At 39.5% G+C, this 25,190-nt stretch overlaps 2 long non-coding RNA genes across 2 annotated transcripts; one reads left to right on the top strand and one right to left on the bottom strand.

The window, feature by feature from the left end:
- Positions 1 to 23,199: 23,199 nt before the first annotated feature.
- LOC149922953 (uncharacterized) lies at positions 23,200 to 23,940 on the top strand. The gene is made up of 2 exons (XR_016477339.1): positions 23,200 to 23,336; positions 23,411 to 23,940. It is a non-coding gene; the product is annotated as an uncharacterized LOC149922953 (long non-coding RNA).
- Positions 23,824 to 24,951, bottom strand: LOC149922952 (uncharacterized). The gene is made up of 3 exons (XR_016477338.1): positions 24,726 to 24,951; positions 24,534 to 24,652; positions 23,824 to 24,458 (listed from the first exon to the last, which is right to left on the bottom strand). It is a non-coding gene; the product is annotated as an uncharacterized LOC149922952 (long non-coding RNA).
- Between the last annotated feature and the right edge of the window lie 239 nt (positions 24,952 to 25,190).

Raw genomic sequence — 25,190 nt, 5'->3', positions numbered from 1 at the left:
TTCAATAGTTTTTATCGTGGGGAGAAAAATATGACCACAATGGCGGCCATGGCCAAAGATACGGAGTGCCAAGTCTCTGTTGGGAAAGCCGTCATGACTCTTAACCGACTATCAGTCCCTTAACCGACTACAAACCGACTTTGCTTTGCTACATGGGGAGAGGGGGAAGCCGGTACAAATTACCGGGGCCCGTGCAACATAGGGGTCCTGGTTTGAACAAACGGAGTATACTTATCCCGCGTTTGAACAAATGGGGTTTACTTATCCCGCGTTTGAACAAACGGAGTATACTTATCCCGCGTTTGAACAAATGGGGTTTACTTATCCCGCGTTTGAACAAACGGGGTATACTTATCCCGCGTTTGAACAAACGGGGTATACTTATCCCGCGTTTGAACAAATGGGGTTTGCTTATCCCACTTTTGAACAAATGGGGTTTGCTTATCCCGCGTTTGAACAAATGGGGTTTACTTATCCCGGGTTTGAACAAACGGGGTTTACTTATCCCGGGTTTGAACAAATGGGGTTTACTTATCCCGCGTTTGAACAAACGGAGTATACTTATCCCGCGTTTGAACAAATGGGGTTTACTTATCCCGCGTTTGAACAAACGGGGTATACTTATCCCGCGTTTGAACAAATGGGGTTTGCTTATCCCACTTTTGAACAAATGGGGTTTGCTTATCCCGGGTTTGAACAAATGGGGTTTACTTATCCCGCGTTTGAACAAACGGAGTATACTTATCCCGCGTTTGAACAAATATGGTTTACTTATCCCGCGTTTGAACAAATGGGGTTTACTTATCCCGCGTTTGAACAAACGGAGTATACTTATCCCGCGTTTGAACAAATGGGGTTTACTTATCCCGCGTTTGAACAAACGGGGTTTACTTATCCCGAGATTATCTCCGAAAACGTATAACTACACTCCAAATAGAAATTGTTCAAAGCTGAACAAAAACATTTGCTTAGGCCTTCCACAATGAGAGCACACATTTTCGTGCAACTTTGAACGGAATAGGAAGGATACAACAATACACACCAAAATGGTGTTCAAACTAGTATCAAAAGTATTAATATGAAAGAAGTAAGCTACATGTAGAAATGCGTTTTAATAATAACAAGGTGTTTCTAAGTGACTACGCCTATTAAAAAAGGGAATTATTGAATTGATTTTTTTATTCTTCTAATGCCATAAGAAATTACAAATTTAACACCTTGTGAGGCGTTTGGGAACGTATCTAGCTCATCTCCGTGGTTTTTTTTCCGAATTGTATCAGAACACTTTCCTCAAAGACAGCTTCCAAATCGACAAACGTCCACGGTGGTTGACATACGCTTAAGAGAAACTGGAAAAATACAACCCACGGGACCTGTTACTTCAGAAGGAGACGTTCCAGAATACGTGGAGGAACAAGTAATTACTATCTTCGAGGATAATCCTACGACAAGTACGAGGCAAGTTGGAGGTCAATTGCGAGTCGACCATGTAATTGTCTGGCGTATCCTTCGAGGACACCAGTACAACCCATTCCATTTACAAAAGGTTCAATCTTTAATAGAGGTCGATTATCCAAGACGAGTACAATTTTTTCAGTGGATTCAGGAGCAGACTAACGACGTCAATTGGTTAAGTACGCTCCTGGTTTCTGACGAGGCTAATTTTTCCCGTGACGGCACACCACTATTCCTTATTCCCAGTTTCTCCGTTTACGTAGAATTTGCTCTTCAGCTGACGACTTTAATAAAATGGCTGCCGACATGAGGGACTCTTTCTCGGCAAGGGGTTTCTCTGATACTGTCTCGCTGTCGGCCCTTAACAGGGTGTCCACTGTCTCCCGGAATGAGGCCCTTGCCATCAACTAAAAGAAGTCTACCAATGAGAGGCCATCGGTAGTTCTAACATACCATCCTCAGATGTGTCGAATCGAGACATTCATTCGGAAACATTACCGCCTTCTACAACTGGACCCCAACACGAGCAATATTTTTACTGAAGCTCCAAGATTTGTCTTTAGCTCGTTGCCAGGCCAAGATTCTCGCGTGACTGAGGAGGGTACTAAAGAATGAAATCGTCCCCGGTGCAACACTTGCGCGTTTTTGTCGTCTGACCTTACCGTCCATGGTCCAAGGCGTGATTTCAACATCAAGGGGGTCTTTAAGCTGCACGACTGCCAATCTAATCTACGCTCTCAGCTGCAAGGTTTGCGATATTCTTTACATTGGTGAGACTAAGAGGGGGCTCGCTGATCGATTCAGAGAACATCTCAACGACATTAGAAAGCCTGCAGGCTAAGAACTACATCACTAATCACTTTAACACCACGCATACCATCAATGCCGTCTCCATTCGCGTCTTGCGTACAACTAATTTACCCACCAAGCAGAGGCGTGCTGAAGAAAATTTTTCATTTGGGTACTGAGTTTCCCTCCGGTTTAAATGATAAGTTGGTTTTTAGGTAGTTCGTTTTTCCTGTTTGGTTTTTCGCGTGTGGTCATCCCGGTGGGCGTGTTTTTCCCGCTAGCATTCGAAATTGTTACGTTTCCGTCTCTATCAATCGACAGTGGTTTTTTGTCGCTGGTTTGGAGTTTTGTTTGCAAGCATTTGATGTTTTTTTTTTTGCCTCTCCCTTTTTGGTATTTGCTTCCCCCCTTCAGTTTCTCCCCGTTTCCCCTTTTTTTACATCAAACTTATTGTGATCATCCTCCTTTTTGACAGTCCTTTTTAGTAGGTTTATTTTTGTGGGTCACGTGGTAATTTTCGCGTTTTTCTTGTACTTTCACCTTGAAGGCCTATCGACCGAAGTACCACGTACCGGTAAAATTTAATAAATAAATATATTTTAGTTTCCCCAAACGTTGTTGGTCTTTTTTAGCTCTTCGACCGTGTTCCTTGTTACCTTTAGACCAACGGTGGTTCTCATTTTGTAACAATACATGTAACCTCTGAGAAACCATATCTGCACATTAGCGTGTTTTTCAGGCCGATTTTTAACGGCCAATTACTTGTAATTGTTAAAACGCATTTCTACAAGTAGCTTACTTCTTTGATATTAATAACACACTTTTGATACTAGATTGGTTTTTTATCGAAAAAAATAAGAAACCAATACTTAGTAAAAGGAAACAATTGGGTCCCAGGAATAATAGACACAGCACATTTGCGCGTTTTTCGACGTTTTGTAGGCCGATTTTTGACGGCCAATTACTCGGATACGGTCCTTGTTACACGCCTGAAAATTTGTGCCAGACTTCTCTGAAACACCCTGTATAGAGGCGACCACGAGTTTAGTAAATATGTATTTAAAAGGATTACTATAGAAAATTACCAAAAAAAATTAGGCCATATGTAATACTCGTACAAATATGGTAACACCAAAATACGGGCCTGCGCACGAAGCCTATACTGCACACCTCCTTTTCATTGTCAGAGCGTACAACTACCAACACAGGTGTTCAAATTTGCACACCCTTCGAACGCTATTTTCGGAGAGTCTATCTCCAGTAGTAACGGCGCTCTTGGATCGGAATTTATATTTTACCTAGGCCGTGACACCTAGGAGCAACAAACACAGCACCCCCCAAACCCCCCCCCCTCAAAAGTCGTGGATTTTCTGGTGTATAATTTTCATTGGTTAGACGCTTTAGCGCCTGCTGCCGTCGGAAGGGAAAAATTCGGAAATTGTCTTCCCCCTTTCCGTAAAACGTTCAGTGTAAAGGCTCGTCCAATGAAATTTGTACACAACCTTTCGTTAGCGTGTTTAAAAGCTAGTTGCGCCCTCCTTGTGTTTGTTGCCCCTAGCTGACACTGGCTACAGACGAGTCTTTCCCATACATTAGAGCTCGGCTGGAAAACGTGTAGGGAAAACTTGTAGAAGGTGTAGGCTGTACGCATAAAGGTACGTCTACAATCCTACAAGTTCCCCCGTTCACGTTTTCGGGTGCTGGCTTAACCTGTCTTTTTCTTTTTTCAAGTTTCTAAAGGATAAAGATCGGTGGATACGCGTTTATATTATTAAGACTAAAAGCGCTTTAGTTAAGACCTATATTAAAAAGTAGGTTGCAAATTATTCGTTACCGCCTTAATTTTGTTATTACGCGCTTACGTTTAAAGTATCCAAATATAAAGTTTCGTTACTTTCGGTTTCGTAGTTAATTAGAAACAATTAGTAAAACGCCGAAACAATTTGAATTTTGGTGTGGCGATTGACGTCATAGACTACACGTTATTTCTCATTGGCCGCTTTCCCCAACATAGAGCTGAGGCTTGCGTATAAAATGTAGATGCTACTGATTCTGTGGTCAAATACGAAAAATCACCAATAGAATGGGATTCTACTACTGAATTTTGTACGTTGGTGCTTACACGGTTTTAAAAACACGCGCTCACGCTTACCCTTTAGAGCGCGAGATAAATTGGAATCGCCATATTATCTAGCAAGGATATTACAAGAATCATCGTGGTAGGATAGTGGGGACTATATAATCTTCCAGATGCAGTGGGAAAAATTCAAACAGAACCACTTTTTTATTCCTATTTTGTGGCTCAAAAATTTAAAAACCACAAACTTAAGAATAAATCAACAGTATACAATACATACATGTTAATCATAGAATTTACTCTATTCATTTCACCAATGTATGTTTTATGAAACTTAAAACTAAAAATAGGCTAACAACATATTCATCTGTGAAAACAATTTTTTCGTTAATGAATATAAAAAAAACACTTCCAGAAGCACTTAAAATTACATCTTAATATTTACTGGAAATTAGAAAATACAAAATATAGTTATATATCAGGTTATCTAATCCACAAGCGCTTTTTCAACCATCAATGTTTTGTACTTTTAAGGTAAAAAACAGCGAAAGACTTCTTTTGATAATATAATTGTACCAACCAATTCCACCTAGGCGTTTTATGTATTATCCTATGCCGTATCTATGCCACCTAGGCGTTTTATGTATTATCCTATGCCGTATCTATGCCACCTAGGCGTTTTATGTATTATCCTATGCCGTATCTATGCCACCTAGGCGTTTTATGTATTATCCTATGCCGTATCTATGCCACCTAGGCGTTTTATGTATTATCCTATGCCGTATCTATGCCACCTAGGCGTTTTATGTATTATCCTATGCCGTATCTATGCCACCTAGGCGTTTTATGTATTATCCTATGCCGTATCTATGCCACCTAGGCGTTTTATGTATTATCCTATGCCGTATCTATGCCACCTAGGCGTTTTATGTATTATCCTATGCCGTATCTATGCCACCTAGGCGTTTTATGTATTATCCTATGCCGTATCTATGCCACCTAGGCGTTTTATGTATTATCCTATGCCGTATCTATGCCACCTAGGCGTTTTATGTATTATCCTATGCCGTATCTATGCCACCTAGGCGTTTTATGTATTATCCTATGCCGTATCTATGCCATCTAGGCGTTTTATGTATTATCCTATGCCGTATCTATGCCACCTAGGCGTTTTATGTATTATCCTATGCCGTATCTATGCCACCTAGGCGTTTTATGTATTATCCTATGCCGTATCTATGCCACCTAGGCGTTTTATGTATTATCCTATGCCGTATCTATGCCACCTAGGCGTTTTATGTATTATCCTATGCCGTATCTATGCCACCTAGGCGTTTTATGTATTATCCTATGCCGTATCTATGCCACCTAGGCGTTTTATGTATTATCCTATGCCGTATCTATGCCACCTAGGCGTTTTATGTATTATCCTATGCCGTATCTATGCCACCTAGGCGTTTTATGTATTATATCCTATGCCGTATCTATGCCACCTAGGCGTTTTATGTATTATCCTATGCCGTATCTATGCCACCTAGGCGTTTTATGTATTATCCTATGCCGTATCTATGCCACCTAGGCGTTTTATGTATTATCCTATGCCGTATCTATGCCACCTAGGCGTTTTATGTATTATCCTATGCCGTATCTATGCCACCTAGGCGTTTTATGTATTATCCTATGCCGTATCTATGCCACCTAGGCGTTTTATGTATTATCCTATGCCGTATCTATGCCACCTAGGCGTTTTATGTATTATCCTATGCCGTATCTATGCCACCTAGGCGTTTTATGTATTATCCTATGCCGTATCTATGCCACCTAGGCGTTTTATGTATTATCCTATGCCGTATCTATGCCACCTAGGCGTTTTATGTATTATCCTATGCCGTATCTATGCCACCTAGGCGTTTTATGTATTATCCTATGCCGTATATCTATGCCACCTAGGCGTTTTATGTATTATCCTATGCCGTATCTATGCCACCTAGGCGTTTTATGTATTATCCTATGCCGTATCTATGCCACCTAGGCGTTTTATGTATTATCCTATGCCGTATCTATGCCACCTAGGCGTTTTATGTATTATCCTATGCCGTATCTATGCCACCTAGGCGTTTTATGTATTATCCTATGCCGTATCTATGCCACCTAGGCGTTTTATGTATTATCCTATGCCGTATCTATGCCACCTAGGCGTTTTATGTATTATCCTATGCCGTATCTATGCCACCTAGGCGTTTTATGTATTATCCTATGCCGTATCTATGCCACCTAGGCGTTTTATGTATTATCCTATGCCGTATCTATGCCACCTAGGCGTTTTATGTATTATCCTATGCCGTATCTATGCCACCTAGGCGTTTTATGTATTATCCTATGCCGTATCTATGCCACCTAGGCGTTTTATGTATTATCCTATGCCGTATCTATGCCACCTAGGCGTTTTATGTATTATCCTATGCCGTATCTATGCCACCTAGGCGTTTTATGTATTATCCTATGCCGTATCTATGCCACCTAGGCGTTTTATGTATTATCCTATGCCGTATCTATGCCACCTAGGCGTTTTATGTATTATCCTATGCCGTATCTATGCCACCTAGGCGTTTTATGTATTATATCCTATGCCGTATCTATGCCACCTAGGCGTTTTATGTATTATCCTATGCCGTATCTATGCCACCTAGGCGTTTTATGTATTATCCTATGCCGTATCTATGCCACCTAGGCGTTTTATGTATTATCCTATGCCGTATCTATGCCACCTAGGCGTTTTATGTATTATCCTATGCCGTATCTATGCCACCTAGGCGTTTTATGTATTATCCTATGCCGTATCTATGCCACCTAGGCGTTTTATGTATTATCCTATGCCGTATCTATGCCACCTAGGCGTTTTATGTATTATCCTATGCCGTATCTATGCCACCTAGGCGTTTTATGTATTATCCTATGCCGTATCTATGCCACCTAGGCGTTTTATGTATTATCCTATGCCGTATCTATGCCACCTAGGCGTTTTATGTATTATCCTATGCCGTATCTATGCCACCTAGGCGTTTTATGTATTATCCTATGCCGTATCTATGCCACCTAGGCGTTTTATGTATTATCCTATGCCGTATATCTATGCCACCTAGGCGTTTTATGTATTATCCTATGCCGTATCTATGCCACCTAGGCGTTTTATGTATTATCCTATGCCGTATCTATGCCACCTAGGCGTTTTATGTATTATCCTATGCCGTATCTATGCCACCTAGGCGTTTTATGTATTATCCTATGCCGTATCTATGCCACCTAGGCGTTTTATGTATTATCCTATGCCGTATCTATGCCACCTAGGCGTTTTATGTATTATCCTATGCCGTATCTATGCCACCTAGGCGTTTTATGTATTATCCTATGCCGTATCTATGCCACCTAGGCGTTTTATGTATTATCCTATGCCGTATCTATGCCACCTAGGCGTTTTATGTATTATCCTATGCCGTATATCTATGCCACCTAGGCGTTTTATGTATTATCCTATGCCGTATCTATGCCACCTAGGCGTTTTATGTATTATCCTATGCCGTATCTATGCCACCTAGGCGTTTTATGTATTATCCTATGCCGTATCTATGCCACCTAGGCGTTTTATGTATTATCCTATGCCGTATCTATGCCACCTAGGCGTTTTATGTATTATCCTATGCCGTATCTATGCCACCTAGGCGTTTTATGTATTATCCTATGCCGTATCTATGCCACCTAGGCGTTTTATGTATTATCCTATGCCGTATCTATGCCACCTAGGCGTTTTATGTATTATCCTATGCCGTATCTATGCCACCTAGGCGTTTTATGTATTATCCTATGCCGTATCTATGCCACCTAGGCGTTTTATGTATTATCCTATGCCGTATCTATGCCACCTAGGCGTTTTATGTATTATCCTATGCCGTATCTATGCCACCTAGGCGTTTTATGTATTATCCTATGCCGTATCTATGCCACCTAGGCGTTTTATGTATTATCCTATGCCGTATATCTATGCCACCTAGGCGTTTTATGTATTATCCTATGCCGTATCTATGCCACCTAGGCGTTTTATGTATTATCCTATGCCGTATCTATGCCACCTAGGCGTTTTATGTATTATCCTATGCCGTATCTATGCCACCTAGGCGTTTTATGTATTATCCTATGCCGTATCTATGCCACCTAGGCGTTTTATGTATTATCCTATGCCGTATCTATGCCACCTAGGCGTTTTATGTATTATCCTATGCCGTATCTATGCCACCTAGGCGTTTTATGTATTATCCTATGCCGTATCTATGCCACCTAGGCGTTTTATGTATTATCCTATGCCGTATCTATGCCACCTAGGCGTTTTATGTATTATCCTATGCCGTATCTATGCCACCTAGGCGTTTTATGTATTATCCTATGCCGTATCTATGCCACCTAGGCGTTTTATGTATTATCCTATGCCGTATCTATGCCACCTAGGCGTTTTATGTATTATCCTATGCCGTATCTATGCCACCTAGGCGTTTTATGTATTATCCTATGCCGTATCTATGCCACCTAGGCGTTTTATGTATTATCCTATGCCGTATCTATGCCACCTAGGCGTTTTATGTATTATCCTATGCCGTATCTATGCCACCTAGGCGTTTTATGTATTATCCTATGCCGTATCTATGCCACCTAGGCGTTTTATGTATTATCCTATGCCGTATCTATGCCACCTAGGCGTTTTATGTATTATCCTATGCCGTATCTATGCCACCTAGGCGTTTTATGTATTATCCTATGCCGTATCTATGCCACCTAGGCGTTTTATGTATTATCCTATGCCGTATCTATGCCACCTAGGCGTTTTATGTATTATCCTATGCCGTATCTATGCCACCTAGGCGTTTTATGTATTATCCTATGCCGTATCTATGCCACCTAGGCGTTTTATGTATTATCCTATGCCGTATCTATGCCACCTAGGCGTTTTATGTATTATCCTATGCCGTATCTATGCCACCTAGGCGTTTTATGTATTATCCTATGCCGTATCTATGCCACCTAGGCGTTTTATGTATTATCCTATGCCGTATCTATGCCACCTAGGCGTTTTATGTATTATCCTATGCCGTATCTATGCCACCTAGGCGTTTTATGTATTATCCTATGCCGTATCTATGCCACCTAGGCGTTTTATGTATTATCCTATGCCGTATCTATGCCACCTAGGCGTTTTATGTATTATCCTATGCCGTATCTATGCCACCTAGGCGTTTTATGTATTATCCTATGCCGTATCTATGCCACCTAGGCGTTTTATGTATTATCCTATGCCGTATCTATGCCACCTAGGCGTTTTATGTATTATCCTATGCCGTATCTATGCCACCTAGGCGTTTTATGTATTATCCTATGCCGTATCTATGCCACCTAGGCGTTTTATGTATTATCCTATGCCGTATCTATGCCACCTAGGCGTTTTATGTATTATCCTATGCCGTATCTATGCCACCTAGGCGTTTTATGTATTATCCTATGCCGTATCTATGCCACCTAGGCGTTTTATGTATTATCCTATGCCGTATCTATGCCACCTAGGCGTTTTATGTATTATCCTATGCCGTATCTATGCCACCTAGGCGTTTTATGTATTATCCTATGCCGTATCTATGCCACCTAGGCGTTTTATGTATTATCCTATGCCGTATCTATGCCACCTAGGCGTTTTATGTATTATCCTATGCCGTATCTATGCCACCTAGGCGTTTTATGTATTATCCTATGCCGTATCTATGCCACCTAGGCGTTTTATGTATTATCCTATGCCGTATCTATGCAACCTAGGCGTTTTATGTATTATCCTATGCCGTATCTATGCCACCTAGGCGTTTTATTTATTATCCTATGCCGTATCTATGCCACCTAGGCGTTTTATTTATTATCCTATGCCGTATCTATGCCACCTAGGCGTTTTATGTATTATCCTATGCCGTATCTATGCCACCTAGGCGTTTTATGTATTATCCTATGCCGTATCTATGCCACCTAGGCGTTTTATGTATTATCCTATGCCGTATCTATGCCACCTAGGCGTTTTATGTATTATCCTATGCCGTATCTATGCCATATGGGTTTCTCCATTTTTTCATGGCTTTCGCGAATAAGGGATAATAGTTATTAAGTCCCTCATTCAGCTATAACTACACACTAGCATATGACGGAAGCATCTACCATTTCAAGGCTTACAAAACATATTACGTCCGTATTGATCGAGTAGTGATTTCTCTAATTATATACTTCCAATCTCTATTAGTGCATTCAGAGCCCCTTTGGTCACCTTGTGGGTTTTTAACAGAGGCGAAACGGTTAATTATAACTTTCCGGTAATAATTAGTTTGCTTCCGACGTTCATTTCTCAGGAAATATTAGGTTGTGTTTTCGAATATAGTTTCCATTACCAACAGTTATCTGAAAATCGTGAATAATTATGTGTAAATAAAATAAAGAACTAAATTAGTTAGAAAACCTGGAAACCAAACATGTCCCGATCGAGTGATAGCTTTTGTCTTAGGTCGAATTAATCAACAATTTTCGACGAGCCGCCAGACGAACTAAAAAAACGCGTCTGAATCTTGTAGACAGATTGCCGTAACGTTTTCCGCGAGTTGATCCCGACCCAGTTGATGAATGATCGTATTCAGTTTTTTCGTTCTTAATTAAGCGCGTGCGAGCGGACAAGTGGCGTAGTTTGACTCCTATACTTCAACCCGCAAATCACGCGTTATCCTATCGGAGGTTTTTTGCCTTGTATTTCACGGTACGGCGAAAATTCCCCAAAACTGGCAACGGAATATTTGGGAACACAAACCAAATAAATAAATAACACGTAATAAGATATCCCTGGTAAATTATCTAGGCTCGACCCCTTTGCCGTAACTCTCGTTCCGATTCGCGCTCGTAAAAGTACTGTCGAAAAGGGTTCGGCCAACAGCGCCGTATCTTCGCGAAGACAAGGGCTGAAGTGGCCTAACGACCGAGCCAAAGTCACAAATGTCCGTATATTGGGGAGCGAAACTGCGCCGTTGTTTGTCCGTACGTGCTTTTGCCTAACAAAATTGCTTCTCGAATTTGTTATACTTCGCTCTGGCCGCAATTTTTTTCTCTCTCATCGTCCGAACGTACGAGTACCACGCGGGTTGTTTCGCCCCCGCATCTATCCTACGTTAAAAAGAAAGCCGCGTTCACACATGCCAGGTTGCGACTGCTCCCGCAACGTTTGTATCCCGCGAGGGGCAGGTCACTTTCATTTTGGGTGCGTCTTAATCCACAGATAGTGTATTCTAAATTATAAACAGTCCGTGCTTAATCATAGTAAAATGATTAAATCAGGGTAATCGTGATTAAATCAGGGTAATCAAGATTAAAAAAATTTAATCGAGATTATAAAATCTAATCACGATTTAATCAATCTAATCACAATTTAAACGTGATTTAATTATTCTAATCATGATCTAATATTTTTAATCAGGATTTAATAATTTTAATCCGATTGAATCATTTAAACATGATTAAATCAAATTTAAACATTCTAAATATGATTTAAAGTTATGTAATCAACATAATCGTGACTAAAACGAATTTAATCAAAGTAATCACGGTTAAATTGGATTTAATTTTTCGAGGAGTGCGTCGTTAATCAAGGAAGTGACCTGCCCCTCGGTATCCCGTAGCGTGTCCCAGCGTTCTTTAGTTCTTTATTAGCTCAACAAAAGGTCAGAGACCCATCACGTCCAGACAGTGGGAAATGAGATATGTACAGTCAATAAGCAAAAACAATATACATACAACGAAAAAGGGTAATAAAATTGTGAAATAAAATAGCTTGAGAGATTATGGACACTTAGTCATAGAGTTCGAGATAGTTCGCCAACTCCTTTCGGAATTGAGTTTGCACGGGAAAGCCCTTAAGATGATCTGGCAAGGAATTCCAGTCCCGAATGAACGAGGGAAGGAATGAGTGCTTGCGGCACGCAATACGGAATCCCGGAGGCACCACAGACACCGTGCGGAGACCGCGGGGTTTACGAAACCACTGAGAGGCCACCACGGAAAGAGGCGCAAGGGCACCTCCGTGGCGGTGAATGACAGAGTTTACCAGAACTAGGCGCCTAAAACGACCCCGCGAAGCGAGCGTGTTCCATTTGAAATTAGTTAGAACGTTTGTCATACAAGTGTCCCACGAAAAGCCAACGCTCGCCACGAAACGAAGAGCACGACACTGGATAGACTCAATAGAATGGATCCCGCTTGCCAAGTTGGGGGCCTAGACCGCCGAGCAGTACTCCAAGATAGGAAGGACATAAGTTTTTATACCCAGAGACTTAGTGGCAAAAGAGCAATTAATGGGCCAGATGGTGCTTAATGAAGCCCAGCGCGCCCGTGCAACGTGTCGGTGATGGTGACGCCCAAATATTTCTGAGAAGTGACAACCTTGAGCGCGACATCATCGATGTGATAGACGGGCACCACGGGTGGTTGACCGGAGCGACGAAGGCAGAGCATGGCGCATTTTGCAGTGTTCAGAGGGAGCTTCCATTGTTTGCTCCATGTAGTGATGGCGTCGAGATCCCCTTGCAGGAGTTGATCGTCATGGGACGAAAAGATCGCCCGGGATAGGGCCACATCATCAGCGAAAATGTAGAGGGTTGAGACAACATTATCCCCAATGTCGTTGATGTAAATTATGAAGAGGAGCGGCCCAAGGACCGATCCCTGAGGGACCCCGGAGGAAGCAGGGAGCCAAGCAGAAGCAGCTCCAGGGAGAACTACGCGGAACTTCCGGTCACTAAGATAGGCCGACAGCCAGTTGAGAGTTTTGCCACGGACCCCATAAGAGTGCAGCTTGGCTTTCAGAAGTTCATGTGGAACCGAGTCGAAAGCTTTCCGGAAGTCGAGGAATATAACGTCAACCCGACCCGCTGCCTCCAGACCGGCGGTCCAGTCCTCAAGGCAACAGAGAAGCTGAGTCTCAGTGCTAAAACTACTGCGGAAACCATGCTGATACGGCATGAGGACATCGTTAGTAGTAAGATGTGTAGTAATCTGGGAGGCAGTAACGTGCTCGTCCAGCTTGAGGACCTGGGACAGAAGGGCTATCGGGCGATACTCAGACGGGTCAGAGGGATCACCTCCCTTCGGAACCGGGGTAACGTTAGCTGTGCTCCACGACTGTTGGAAGAGGGCAGTCAGGAGAGCAGCGAGAGCGTCCGCACAGTTTCGCAACAGGATAGAGGGAATCCCGTCAGGGCCGGGGGCGTTGAAGGGCTTGACTGATTTAAGCAGTTTCAGAATACCCTGTCTGAACCGCTTCGTCGATCAGTTTAGCAGCGATTCGTGACGTCATCGAGTCTGTTTTTGCGAACCACGAGCCTTTTTTTTACATCGTGAATTTTTTTGCGCCTAATAAACTTTTTATGCCTTTTTTAGAAGAAAATGTCTCGCAACTTTTTGTCTATTTGTTTTAAAAATTAGAATGTTTTGAAACGTCACGCGTCACTCAAATGCGTGAGCAGACGAACTTCTAATTATATTTCTATACTAGGCGTGCCCAATTTTCTTCAAAACTCGCTGGAAATCAAATGTGTAAACAAAAAGATTTCCAACGCTAAGAACCGCGGCGAAATCGAAACGTTTCCGAGGGTACGTGTGAACGTGGCTAAATTCCCTATCGTTGTCTTCGCGGCGCTAGATCCCGTATTCCGATCGGGTTGCGTGGGGTCAAAGGGGAGGAGGGAGGGCGGAAAACAAATTTCTGTTTAGCCCGCTAAGATTGCTTTTGAGAATCGGCGATTCCGCGCGGCCGTGTGTGGGAAGGAAGCGAGATATACGGGGGTAGCAAACGAGGAAAAGGGGGGCCGAGAAACGTCGTTTTGAATAAGTCGGAATGACGCCATTTGTGGCTCGAATCGCCGAATGTCTGTTTCAACAGCCCGAAAAGAAAGATTGAATTCTGAAATAACAATTTGGGGGAGCATTCGCCGCGAAATAGGCAACGTGGACAAAAAAAACACGCTCTAGCTAGTTTGAAAAGGATTAGGCTTGCGGAGTTGGGGATAAACAAGTGGTACGTGTTAAAGTTACGCTTTTAGAAATCTGGTGATTGTTATTTAAAAGGGCGGCTTATCTTCACCGGTTTTTTTAGAATCTTTATTTTATAAGAAAACTACCTCAGCACTCCGGTGTTTAACTAACCGCGTTCAAATTTTTTTTTCAGTTTGTTACTTGTAGTTTCTTTAAATACATTTTCGGGTGGGTGGGGATTAGAAATTTTCATTTGTTACACAATTTCATCTATTAGTTTTCCGTTCGTTAAAATAAAATAAAAAACAAGAAAAAATTATTATGTTTCGCGGTTTCCAGATAATTTTAAATTTCTACGATTAGGACTGCTGGCGCCATCTGGTAGGACTCCCGGTATTTAAAAAATAGACTTCTAATGGCGTTACCTCGTGAAAGACGGGCGTCTATATCGCACACCCTGTTTCACTTTTTATTGGCTGGTTCAATTCGTCTGCTTAAATTAGATATCGTCCCACATTTATCATTTTCAAACTATATTCAACAAAGGTAACTAGAGATAAGTTTTTCTACAAAATGTTTTGAGTTTATATTGGTTTTGCGCTGGTTGCAGCCTACTTCCACTTTGAAGCTCTCTGGCGCTCTTTAAACTCATCGTAGGGAAATTGGAAAAAAACAGGCATACTTCTCAACTCACCCCCTACAACTCCTTCAACTATTTGCATAACCTTTTGAAACACCCTGTATAACCCCTAATAGATAAAAGAATTTGCAAAATGTTAAAAAATGAAATGTAGGGCGCTAAAAATCATCTCCACATATAATCGATTTGGGTACATTTGTTCGAATTTCATTCGTCCGAACGGTGGTACAAATGTCCGAATGATCATTTGTCCGAATGCCGGAAAACAGGATCGTATGTCCGAAAACGTATTTCATTTGCCCAAAAAATTTATCACAACTTTTGTTGGTGATTTAGTCGTTCAATTTATGTTAACTTTACTGGCGAATTTCATTTGTTCGAATAATCGTTTGTCCGTTTTTTCGAACATTAGGAATTAGTTGTTTTTTTTAAATATTGTTAATATAAGAAAATAGTAACATTAACGTGAACCTAACCTAACCTAACCTAATAGCAGCAATTAAGAAAAAACAACTTGAACAAACAACGATATTTACAATGTAGTTTTTTATTTTTTATTCTTGCACTAAAAAAAATCCGGACAAAAAAAACAGCAATAAGAAATACTAATTTAGCGACAGAATTCGGACAAGTGATGCTACCGATTCGGACGAATGAAATAAACAAGTTGTCCAATTCGAACAATTGAAACATTTGTTATTTCGGCGATTCGGACGAATGAAATTCGAACATTTGTTCCACCGTTCGGACGATTGAAATTCGAACATTTGTTCCACCGTTCGGACGATTGAAATTCGAACAAATGTACCTACCCCATATAATCATTCTCCCGACAGTAGAAATAATAAAATTGTAGTCATGTCCGACTTAAAAGAACATTAAATCACTGTATAAAACAAGTCGTAATTACTCGTACAAAGTAAAATCGTAAATCGTATAATCTAAGTGGAAATTATCTTCGAAAGAATAATATTTTTTGTTGGAAATATTTTTTGTTAATTTTCGTGGACCATCTTTATCTTGGGGTTCCATAAAGACGTTTTATTTTTAGCAGGCTTAAGGAATGAAAGAAGTGGCCTTCTGGTGCGCGTCGGCTCCCGCGTGTCTTCATTATTTTAAAAGACCAAAAGAAAAACACTTTTCGGTGTAGTCGAGTTTCTCGCGGACGTTAGAACAAAAGATGAAAAGAGGCTTTAGCGAAGAAGGAGAATATCTTTTTACCCCAAATTGTTTTTCTTGAATAGAAACCAGGAGCTTCGCTAGCCTGTACGAACCTCGTAAGTTGTTTCCTCCTCGAACAAAATGTTGAGAATTGCGTTTCTTTCGTAAAGATACTCTTCGGCCAGACGATCTGGCATTTCTTTATTATGAACCCGCAAAAGTTTTTAACTCGACCACTGAGTTTTTACTCACTCCCCTTCCCCCTTTTTTTGGTGGACTTAAAATTGAGATCTTTTTCCCTTTAATTTTTATCAAAACGATCTTCTATTTTCGGCTCAAATTTTGGTTTGTATGGCAGTACGAAGTAAGTTTCAAAATAGCATTCGTTGTAAAACTACGAGTTATAAATATTCTTTATTAAGCTTATTAGGTTTTAAATTTGATAATAAGCGTACGATTGGGTGGTATCAGAAGTACATAAGATGGTAAAAAATGTGCCATTAGATCGTATCAGGAGTACATAATATGACAATAAATGTGCCATTATGTGGTATCAGTATTACATAATAAGATAATAAATGTGCCATTAGATCTTATCAGAAGTACATAATATGAAAATAAATGTTCCATTAGATCGTATATATGAAAATAAATGTGCCATTATGTGGTATCAGAAGTACATAATATGAAAATAAATGTGCCATTATGTGGTATCAGTATTACATAATAAGATAATAAATGTGCCATTAGATCTTACCAGAAGTACATAATATGAAAATAAATGTTCCATTAGATCGTATATATGAAAATAAATGTGCCATTATGTGGTATCAGAAGTACATAATATGAAAATAAATGTGCCATTATGTGGTATCAGTATTACATAATAAGATAATAAATGTGCCATTAGATCTTACCAGAAGTACATAATATGAAAATAAATGTTCCATTAGATCGTATATATGAAAATAAATGTGCCATTATGTGGTATCAGAAGTACATAATATGAAAATAAATGTGCCATTATGTGGTATCAGTATTACATAATAAGATAATAAATGTGCCATTAGATCTTACCAGAAGTACATAATATGAAAATAAATGTTCCATTAGATCGTATATATGAAAATAAATGTGCCATTATGTGGTATCAGAAGTACATAATATGAAAATAAATGCGCCATTATGTGGTATCAGAAGTACATACTATGTTAATAAATGTATCATTACGTGGTATCAGAAGTACATACTATGTTAATAAATGTATCATTACGTGGTATCAGAAGTACATTATATATTTTACGATTTTAAATATTAATCTACAACGTAAAAATGACACCTCCAACCTTCACGTCATAGAGGAAGTTTTCAATGAGAGTAATTGTCATGACAAAACAAAATTTATCGCGTGTATTACTTCGCCTGACGACGTAAAATGTAGAAATTACACTCCGTAGCGATATTTACTTATTTATGAAGCATATTTTCCCGATGAAATATTTTTATGAAAAACACTATACGATATATTTCCACTCGCATTATTTTTGTTTCAAGCTTAGGAAGACCAATAAGAATATATTACAAATTAACAGGTTAATGTATACAATTAAGTTATTTTTTCTTATATTACATGGTATATTTTGTTAAGTTACAGAGTTCATAATTTAGAACAGTGGTTCCCAAACTTTTTAAATGGAGGAACCCTTTTTTATCGGAAAAAATTCCACGGAACCCCTAATGGGTTAAATCAAAATATTTAATTAAAAATGAACAAGAATTAGAACTTTATATTTTTTTCCCAAAAGGGTCTACGGAACCTTTGTAACCATTACGCGGAAACCTTGGTTTTTATTATTAAACCAATGGCATTTATTGAAATTGCTCAAAATTTTTAAAGCCAGGAAGATAAACATGTTAACAGTCAAAATTACCGTTTATTCCCATTCGACCGAAATCCCATTCGACCGAAAGAATTTTAAAATGTAGCCCAATTGGCGGGGTGATTTGGTATTTTATTTATAAGGTATGTACTATCGAAGATCGATGTTTAGGTTAGGTTAGGTTAGGTTAGGTTAGAGTTGGTTAAGTTTACTATTTCAGTTTTGGTTCAGTTACTTTTCTTGACTAGGTGAAGATAAAAATATAATACATGCTCATTCCATTTTATTTTCAAATAAATGCATAGTACAAATATATTAAAAAGGCTTATTATTGATGTATAAATACCCTCCTTTATTAGCTACCCGCTCCATTGCAAACGACTTCAGTAACTAAATTGAAAACATAGCAAAAGCCAATTTATATAGCAGCGTTCGGTCGAATGGACATGTTGTCAGAATTTATAGCCCGCTGTACCGGTAAAATCAAGAAACCACACCAGCGGAGGCCTATCATCAGAATGCTCTACGCCAGCGTCCACAAGCCCGGACAGGTGACAAAACCAGCATGGGTAGCAGAACCCCACTACTGATGGTCGCACCCTCGACGCAAGCCGCTCAACCCAGCAGAAGGTGCAACAATGGGACGACCAGCCCGCCACTTCGCACACAGCAGTGGGATAGAGAACGGATGCTCTAGCAACTCCGGCCGACACCCCACCTACAAAGGCAGGGAGCCAAGCCCTTTGGAGAGAGCGCCTAAAGGGGAACGGCAGGCACGCAGCAGCCCGCATAACCCGGCACAGCTGGCACCGGAGAATGGGACACATAAAAGCGTTTGGTCGAATGGGACACATAAAAACCGCACGTTTCGGCGGAATTCGGTCAAATGGGACACCTCAAAAACCGCCTTCGGTCGAATGGGATTTCGGTCGAATGGGACTAAAGCAAAATTACAGTCAGAGATTCCAGCAGTATAGACCGGTTTCGTCTTTTTGGGGCCCATCAAAACCGTGTAAGAACTCTGGCTTTTCTCGGAAATCTGCCAAATATCCAGTATGCATAGGGTACGTTCAGTAACTCATTTTTAAAACAAGCGCGCTTACAATCGTGACGTCAGAAGTTGTTGAACGACCTCGGTGAACCGAGATTTTGGTTTCATTTTAATATGGCGGAAGAAAGGGAAGAAATAAACAAAGGCTAAACTTTAACTTACTATTTAATAGTAAAACCAATTTATAAATAATTATAAATGAAAAAAATTTCATAATCAGTCATTAATAAACAAACTGAGTAACTCTTCCCATCGCTGTCAGTTAATTTTGCCATAACAACCTAATTTGACGCCATTCACCAAAATCGTAGCAGAATTTATAGCAAAAGCAATATAATAAGAAAAACAGCGCACTTTACGGAATTCATCGGGCTTCTGAGCCGATGACTTCGATTCGTAAGCGCTGATAATCATTACGTCACAACCGGGGGTTCGAAAAGTCGTTCAACAACTTCAATCGGCTCAACGCTGGCTTAGATGACTAGTTATTGAACGTAGCCAAATAGTTGTATATTTTTATTAAAAAAAATAAACTTTGATGTAAATATTGTAGGTATTTATTTACTGTTGATGTTCACACTAATACGCAGATAAGAAGGGATAAGACCGTTTTACAGGGGTACCGCCATTGTGTGTACATTTTTAATAATCTACTTGTTACTAGATGGCGCCATCAGTTTACAATCCGAAATAACAAAAATGATAATATCCGCGAAAGTCTAATTTAAATTGTGGTTATTTAAAAGCTGAAATTTTGTATAACTATATTTTCTAAAATATTTTATATAAACTTTCAGCTTGAAATAGCACTTAAATTATATAATAAATATAAAAATTTAATTCTTTTTTTTTTTTAATTTTGCGCCAAAATATCCACGCTGGCGTCATCTAGTGTAGAAATACGAAATTAAAATTTTATACTCGATGGCGGTTTCTAAAAGTTTGTTTCCCTGTATGTAATATGCGAATTGGTGTATTCCATTTCATTTCATATACTTCCAGTGTTATTGAAGCGCAACAGAAACAAAACAATCGTGTAGACTAGAATATGGGTTAATTTTAGCCAACCGGGAATCGAACGAAAGTACATAGCCGTGACTTGTATACAATTCTTCAAAACATTCTAGGAATGTTTCCCACCGATTCTCGCTGCTTGTAATTCGGCGGCAATTAATGCGCGAAGCAGTTTCTTAGGAATGGGGGGATCTCATTCCACACCTCGCGGGTCTGTCAAAATTCCTGTTTCCCCAAATCCAATGAAGACTCACTCGTGGGAACCAAAGCCTCGCCTACGAGACTGGGATAAAAAGGAAGCCCAAAAAATGCGTCTAATTCCATACGTGTCCAAGAGGGTAACTCGAGTTCTTTCGGAGTTTTCAAAGAATTAGGAAAGTTCCTTCTAATGAAGTCCCGAGGGAATATTTCGATACCCTGACTTAAAAATGCCTTTCAAATGATGATGATGATGACTGGCGAGAAAAGGGGAACAGTCCAGGAGGGCGTATAACGTTGCCCCATAAAAATGAAAGAAATGAACGCTAGCCCTTACTTACCTTTCACGCCAGTCGGAAATTGGAATGACTAAGGAGTGAAAAAGAACGGCCATTTTTAAGAGTGTCCTTATTAGCTAGCTATCAAATGATCCCCTGAGAAACTGACTCTGTCTTCGGGAATGGCTTTCCTGTCGACATCTAGCGGATTCTGGCACCTCTATGCGTTTAATCGTGCGAATGCTATAATTTGGAGAGAAAAAATTCGATTGTTAGTTACTGGTGCGGTTGTCAGGGCCGCTGAACCACGCTAAAACAATCATTCGGGAGCCCCGAGAGAACCGATATTACTCTAAATAACTTCACGTTTTCGGGCGAAAGGGTTTATTTGAGCCTGTTAATTTTATTCAGTGAGCCTACCTTTGACGGCGGTAATAAGGAGCTGAAACTCGATGAAAAGTGTTATGAAAAATAGATAAAATATAGACTAAAATTAACAAATCCTTTCAGCATAGCTGAAAGTAAAAATGAGTTAATTTTCGTTAGGCTAAAAATTTATAATTTTATTACTTCCGTGCGCGTATAGAAACCAAGACAGTGCTGAATATGAGGAATTAAACAGGGCTGCGTACAGCAACTATCAACGGAGAAAAACCGTTGAGTTATCGTTGAGTTCTTTTAATCAACGCTACGTCACAAAAATCTAAAAGTTGTTGTACGATTTATAGTTCGCTGACTTAACGAACAAAATATCGTCTGCTACCCCTCCTTTAACTTTGTCGAATGACGTCACGACACCGATGAGCAACGGAAAAACCATCTTGCTCAGCCGATGTTTCCGCTGAGTCTCCGATGATCAACGTGACGTCAAAACCGGCAAGTCAAAAAACCCGTTCAGCAAAAAACCGCTGACCGTTGAGCTCAGCGCTGAGCTTTTTTAGTGTTGTTGAACGCAGCCCAGGTTAAGTCACCCCTTGAAAACGGGTACAGGGAACTTGCAAGAACATAATAGGCTACGAGCTATCTGTCAACTAAATATGTGAACGACTTTTGAATTTCTATGTTTGTAGGTTGAAACTTTCGGCTGTTGCGCGGAGAGAATTTTGAACGAGCAGACAGCTTTCATATATTACATTTAAAACTCGATCGGTAGGCGGCGATACCTTTGACCAAAATTTAAACTACGCACGAGCCCTATAAAGCTACTTTTACACTCCTGCTCATTAGTGCAGGAACATTTTTTTGACAAGTATTTATTTACTTATGTATTTATTTCATCTTGATGCTATATCAATCTTATATTAACAGAAAAAATAATTAAATATATAAAAAAATTGTGCAATAAGCAAGCCAATTTATCTTCAATTAAGGCTCGGGTATAAGTCGCTACCCGAGAACTTGCTACATTATCTCGAACTAGAATGAAGCCGATTTTACCCCTTGTATTTCAATAACTATAGGGCGTATCAAAAATAATACTAAATAGTGATGTATCGTTTACAAGGTTACAGGCAGGGTTGGACATAAGGCACTAGTTACGGCATTTGACTACTAAAATAAATGCTCTGACTACTAAAATTAATCGAAATCTAGATATTCATAAATAATGGCGAATATGGCGTATCATAAATTCATCATTCATCAACGAGGGGTAAGACACTCTTCGAACTCGGTGTACACTGCCGTACCTTTGACAGTGCTAAATGGAACTCGCGAACTCTTGAAAATATATACCTTTAACAGTGCTAAATGGAACTCGCGAACTCTTGAAAATATATACCTTTAACAGTGCTAAATGCGCGAGCTCGGTGTACAGATTATCAGAGACTGTCTTGCCCCTCGTTCATCAACCCCATTTTATTTCAAAAAAATGTGATCGGCGAAAGTCATGTAACTCAAGTGATAATAATAAACTATTTTTATTCTGGCGGGTAAAGCAAAATATTGGCTGTCCTTCTTGTTTTTATACCCCCGTCAGTGGCTACTAACGTAAATTAAAGGGGCTGGAAAGTGGGGTTTTGAAAAACGTCATCCGTGACGTCATTAACGAAATTTAGAGCGTAGAACTACTTTTTCTCAAGTTCGCTAAGACGTAAACAGGCACCGCTGTGTTGGGAGTTTTGTATGACGAAATCCAGCGTGGTCTTGGTTAGTGTTAGCTGAGCTCGTAGGAAGTTTTCAAATTTCATTAATCTTTATTGAGATTTAGTTTAGTGAACAACAAATGTTTAACGAAAAATTCATTTGAGTGATAAGGTCTTTTGGTAGTAGTGTGTTCGTAATTTTTTTTAATTATTATTTACGAGTTTCATCGAATTTTGTAAAAAAACGCTAGATGAATCGAAGCCAATTTCTTAGGGCCTTGGTTTAACTGGAGCATTTTGATAAACCTTAGAACTCAACCACAGTTCTTTTGCCTTTTCCCACTTATCTAATACACGAATGAGTTTACGGGGGGGGCTGGAAATTTTTCTGCCATTTTATAGTTTTGAGTCACTTCCGCTTCGTACTTCCGGAATAGAAAGCTGCTCAGTCCAGGTATATTTTTAGTCTTTGGTAAATTCTTGGCGCCTTAACACTACGTGCTTGTTCTTTTAATATCCTAACAAAAATTGATGTAAAAATCGCTTTTTTTAAAATGTCGAGGGTATGTTTTGTTGCGCGTTGTCGTCAAAGATCCAGTTTTAATCACGATGGCAAAAAAGTAAGTGTTTCGATTAAAATAAATAAAATTTTCGTATGGAAAGACTTTTCTAACTTAAGCCTTGGTTTTTTTAGGTTACCTTTCATTCTTTACCTAAAGACGAGATACTGAAGACTAAATAGCTAAGAAATATTCACAGAGATTTGCAATACTGTAGAATAACTAAATCTAGTAAAATCTGCTCAAGACATTTTATCGTTAGACTCTGAAAGACCACATTTAAAAGCTAACGCCATTCCATCAGTTTTTGATTGGGATAGCTCCATTAATGTTTCACCTATTCATAACAAATCCTCAAGCAATTTTCAGCCTAAGTCTAATTTATCACCTGGAAAAGTCTCTATAAGCGTTGAGTGTTCAAAATCAGCTTCAACGGCTAAATTCTCTTAAGAGCGTTGAGTGTTCAAAATCAGCTTCACCCGCTAACATCTCTACGAGAGTGAATTCTTCTAAATTAGTTTCACCCTTTAATGACTTTACATGCGTGAATACTTCCATAGTGGTATTTTATTATTTTACACGTGCTTTATTTTCTCTAAATTTATATTTTTACCGTGTCAAAAACTATTGATCTAATATATATTTATTATTTTAAAAATGGAAATACATTTCAATTTAAATTTACTTGAATTATTTGATATTCATCCTCGGGAAGTGGTAAATAGTAACTCGTTAACTCCCAAATTGAGCTGTTTCTCTGGCTAGGTATAAAAAAATTAATATTGTCTTTGGCATATGAATCTGTACGCATTACATCCACAGAGAACTTGAAATCAACACCATATCCGACTAATGGTATTTGTAAACCTAAGGTAGACCCGCTAGGAGCCCTACCAAACTGTTTTTTTCCATCCTAAAGTGGTATAATTTTGTTCTAAACTATCGGAGAATGAACTATGACCACAAAGGCCTGATTAAAGCTTTTTCACTGCGTCGTTCAATTCAGTTTCAGTTCTTTCTCCGTATCTACGAGCTTCAAATCGACTTTTAATATTGGGCGTGGTGTTATTTTCTTTAGGCGCTCCCCAATTGACATCCCGTAGCTTTAGTGGCTTTACGCTTTTTCCTCTGGACCTATTCCATTTCTGTGGTAACTCAGTGCATGCAAGCGCTGGTGGTTTTCTTTTAAAAGACACAAAAGTCTTAATAGAGCTACTATATGGTTACACGTTCCAAGCTTTCCGGCTTTGCACTCACATGCTCCATCAACTATGCGTCTGGGCTGAGTTGACATCGCAACCATCGGAGTGTAAGGTTCTAGCCTTTTGCGTTGGCTTCTAAAGCATTTTGCTTTGACATAAGCGACATTGGTAACACTAAAATAATGATATTTCAAATAAATGTAACGCAAATGAAATTTCTTTAAAATGATATACACATGATACACACCTGTTAAATGAGGATTCAACAGTTTCACTGTTCACATAACTTTCGATGGCAAACTTGTAACTCCTCTCGAACTACCATTTGGTGATATTTATTTTCGTAATATGCTAAAACATTTTCTACCGAAAGCTTTGGTATCTTTTCTAGCGATTTCGAATAACCGGTAATTGGAAAAATTAAGCGATTTTCAATAAATTCAGGTACTTGCTCATTTAAAACGTTCCCTAAGCCTTTGCTAGAAGTAATAGTAGAACACAAACTCACGCCCGCCGCCATTTTGTATATTACCGGATTTTCGTTGTTGCCAGGCAAATTTTTTGAAACGGAAATGGGTCAAAACTTTAAAATGGCGTGCTAAAAATTTTGGCCCCATTCTCTCATTCGTGTATTCACCAACACGTATCATCACGTTTCCGTTTTTTATTTGAATTAAACTCGTTCATTAACTTCATTATAATTAAATAAATA

Source organism: Leiobunum rupestre, chromosome 11 (genome assembly GCF_980474605.1).
Source record: "Leiobunum rupestre chromosome 11, qqLeiRupe1.1.hap1, whole genome shotgun sequence".
NCBI classification, from domain to species: Eukaryota; Metazoa; Arthropoda; class Arachnida; order Opiliones; family Sclerosomatidae; genus Leiobunum; species Leiobunum rupestre.
The sequence above is the reverse complement of the archived record's forward strand: the minus strand, read 5'-3'. Positions and strand labels throughout refer to the sequence as shown.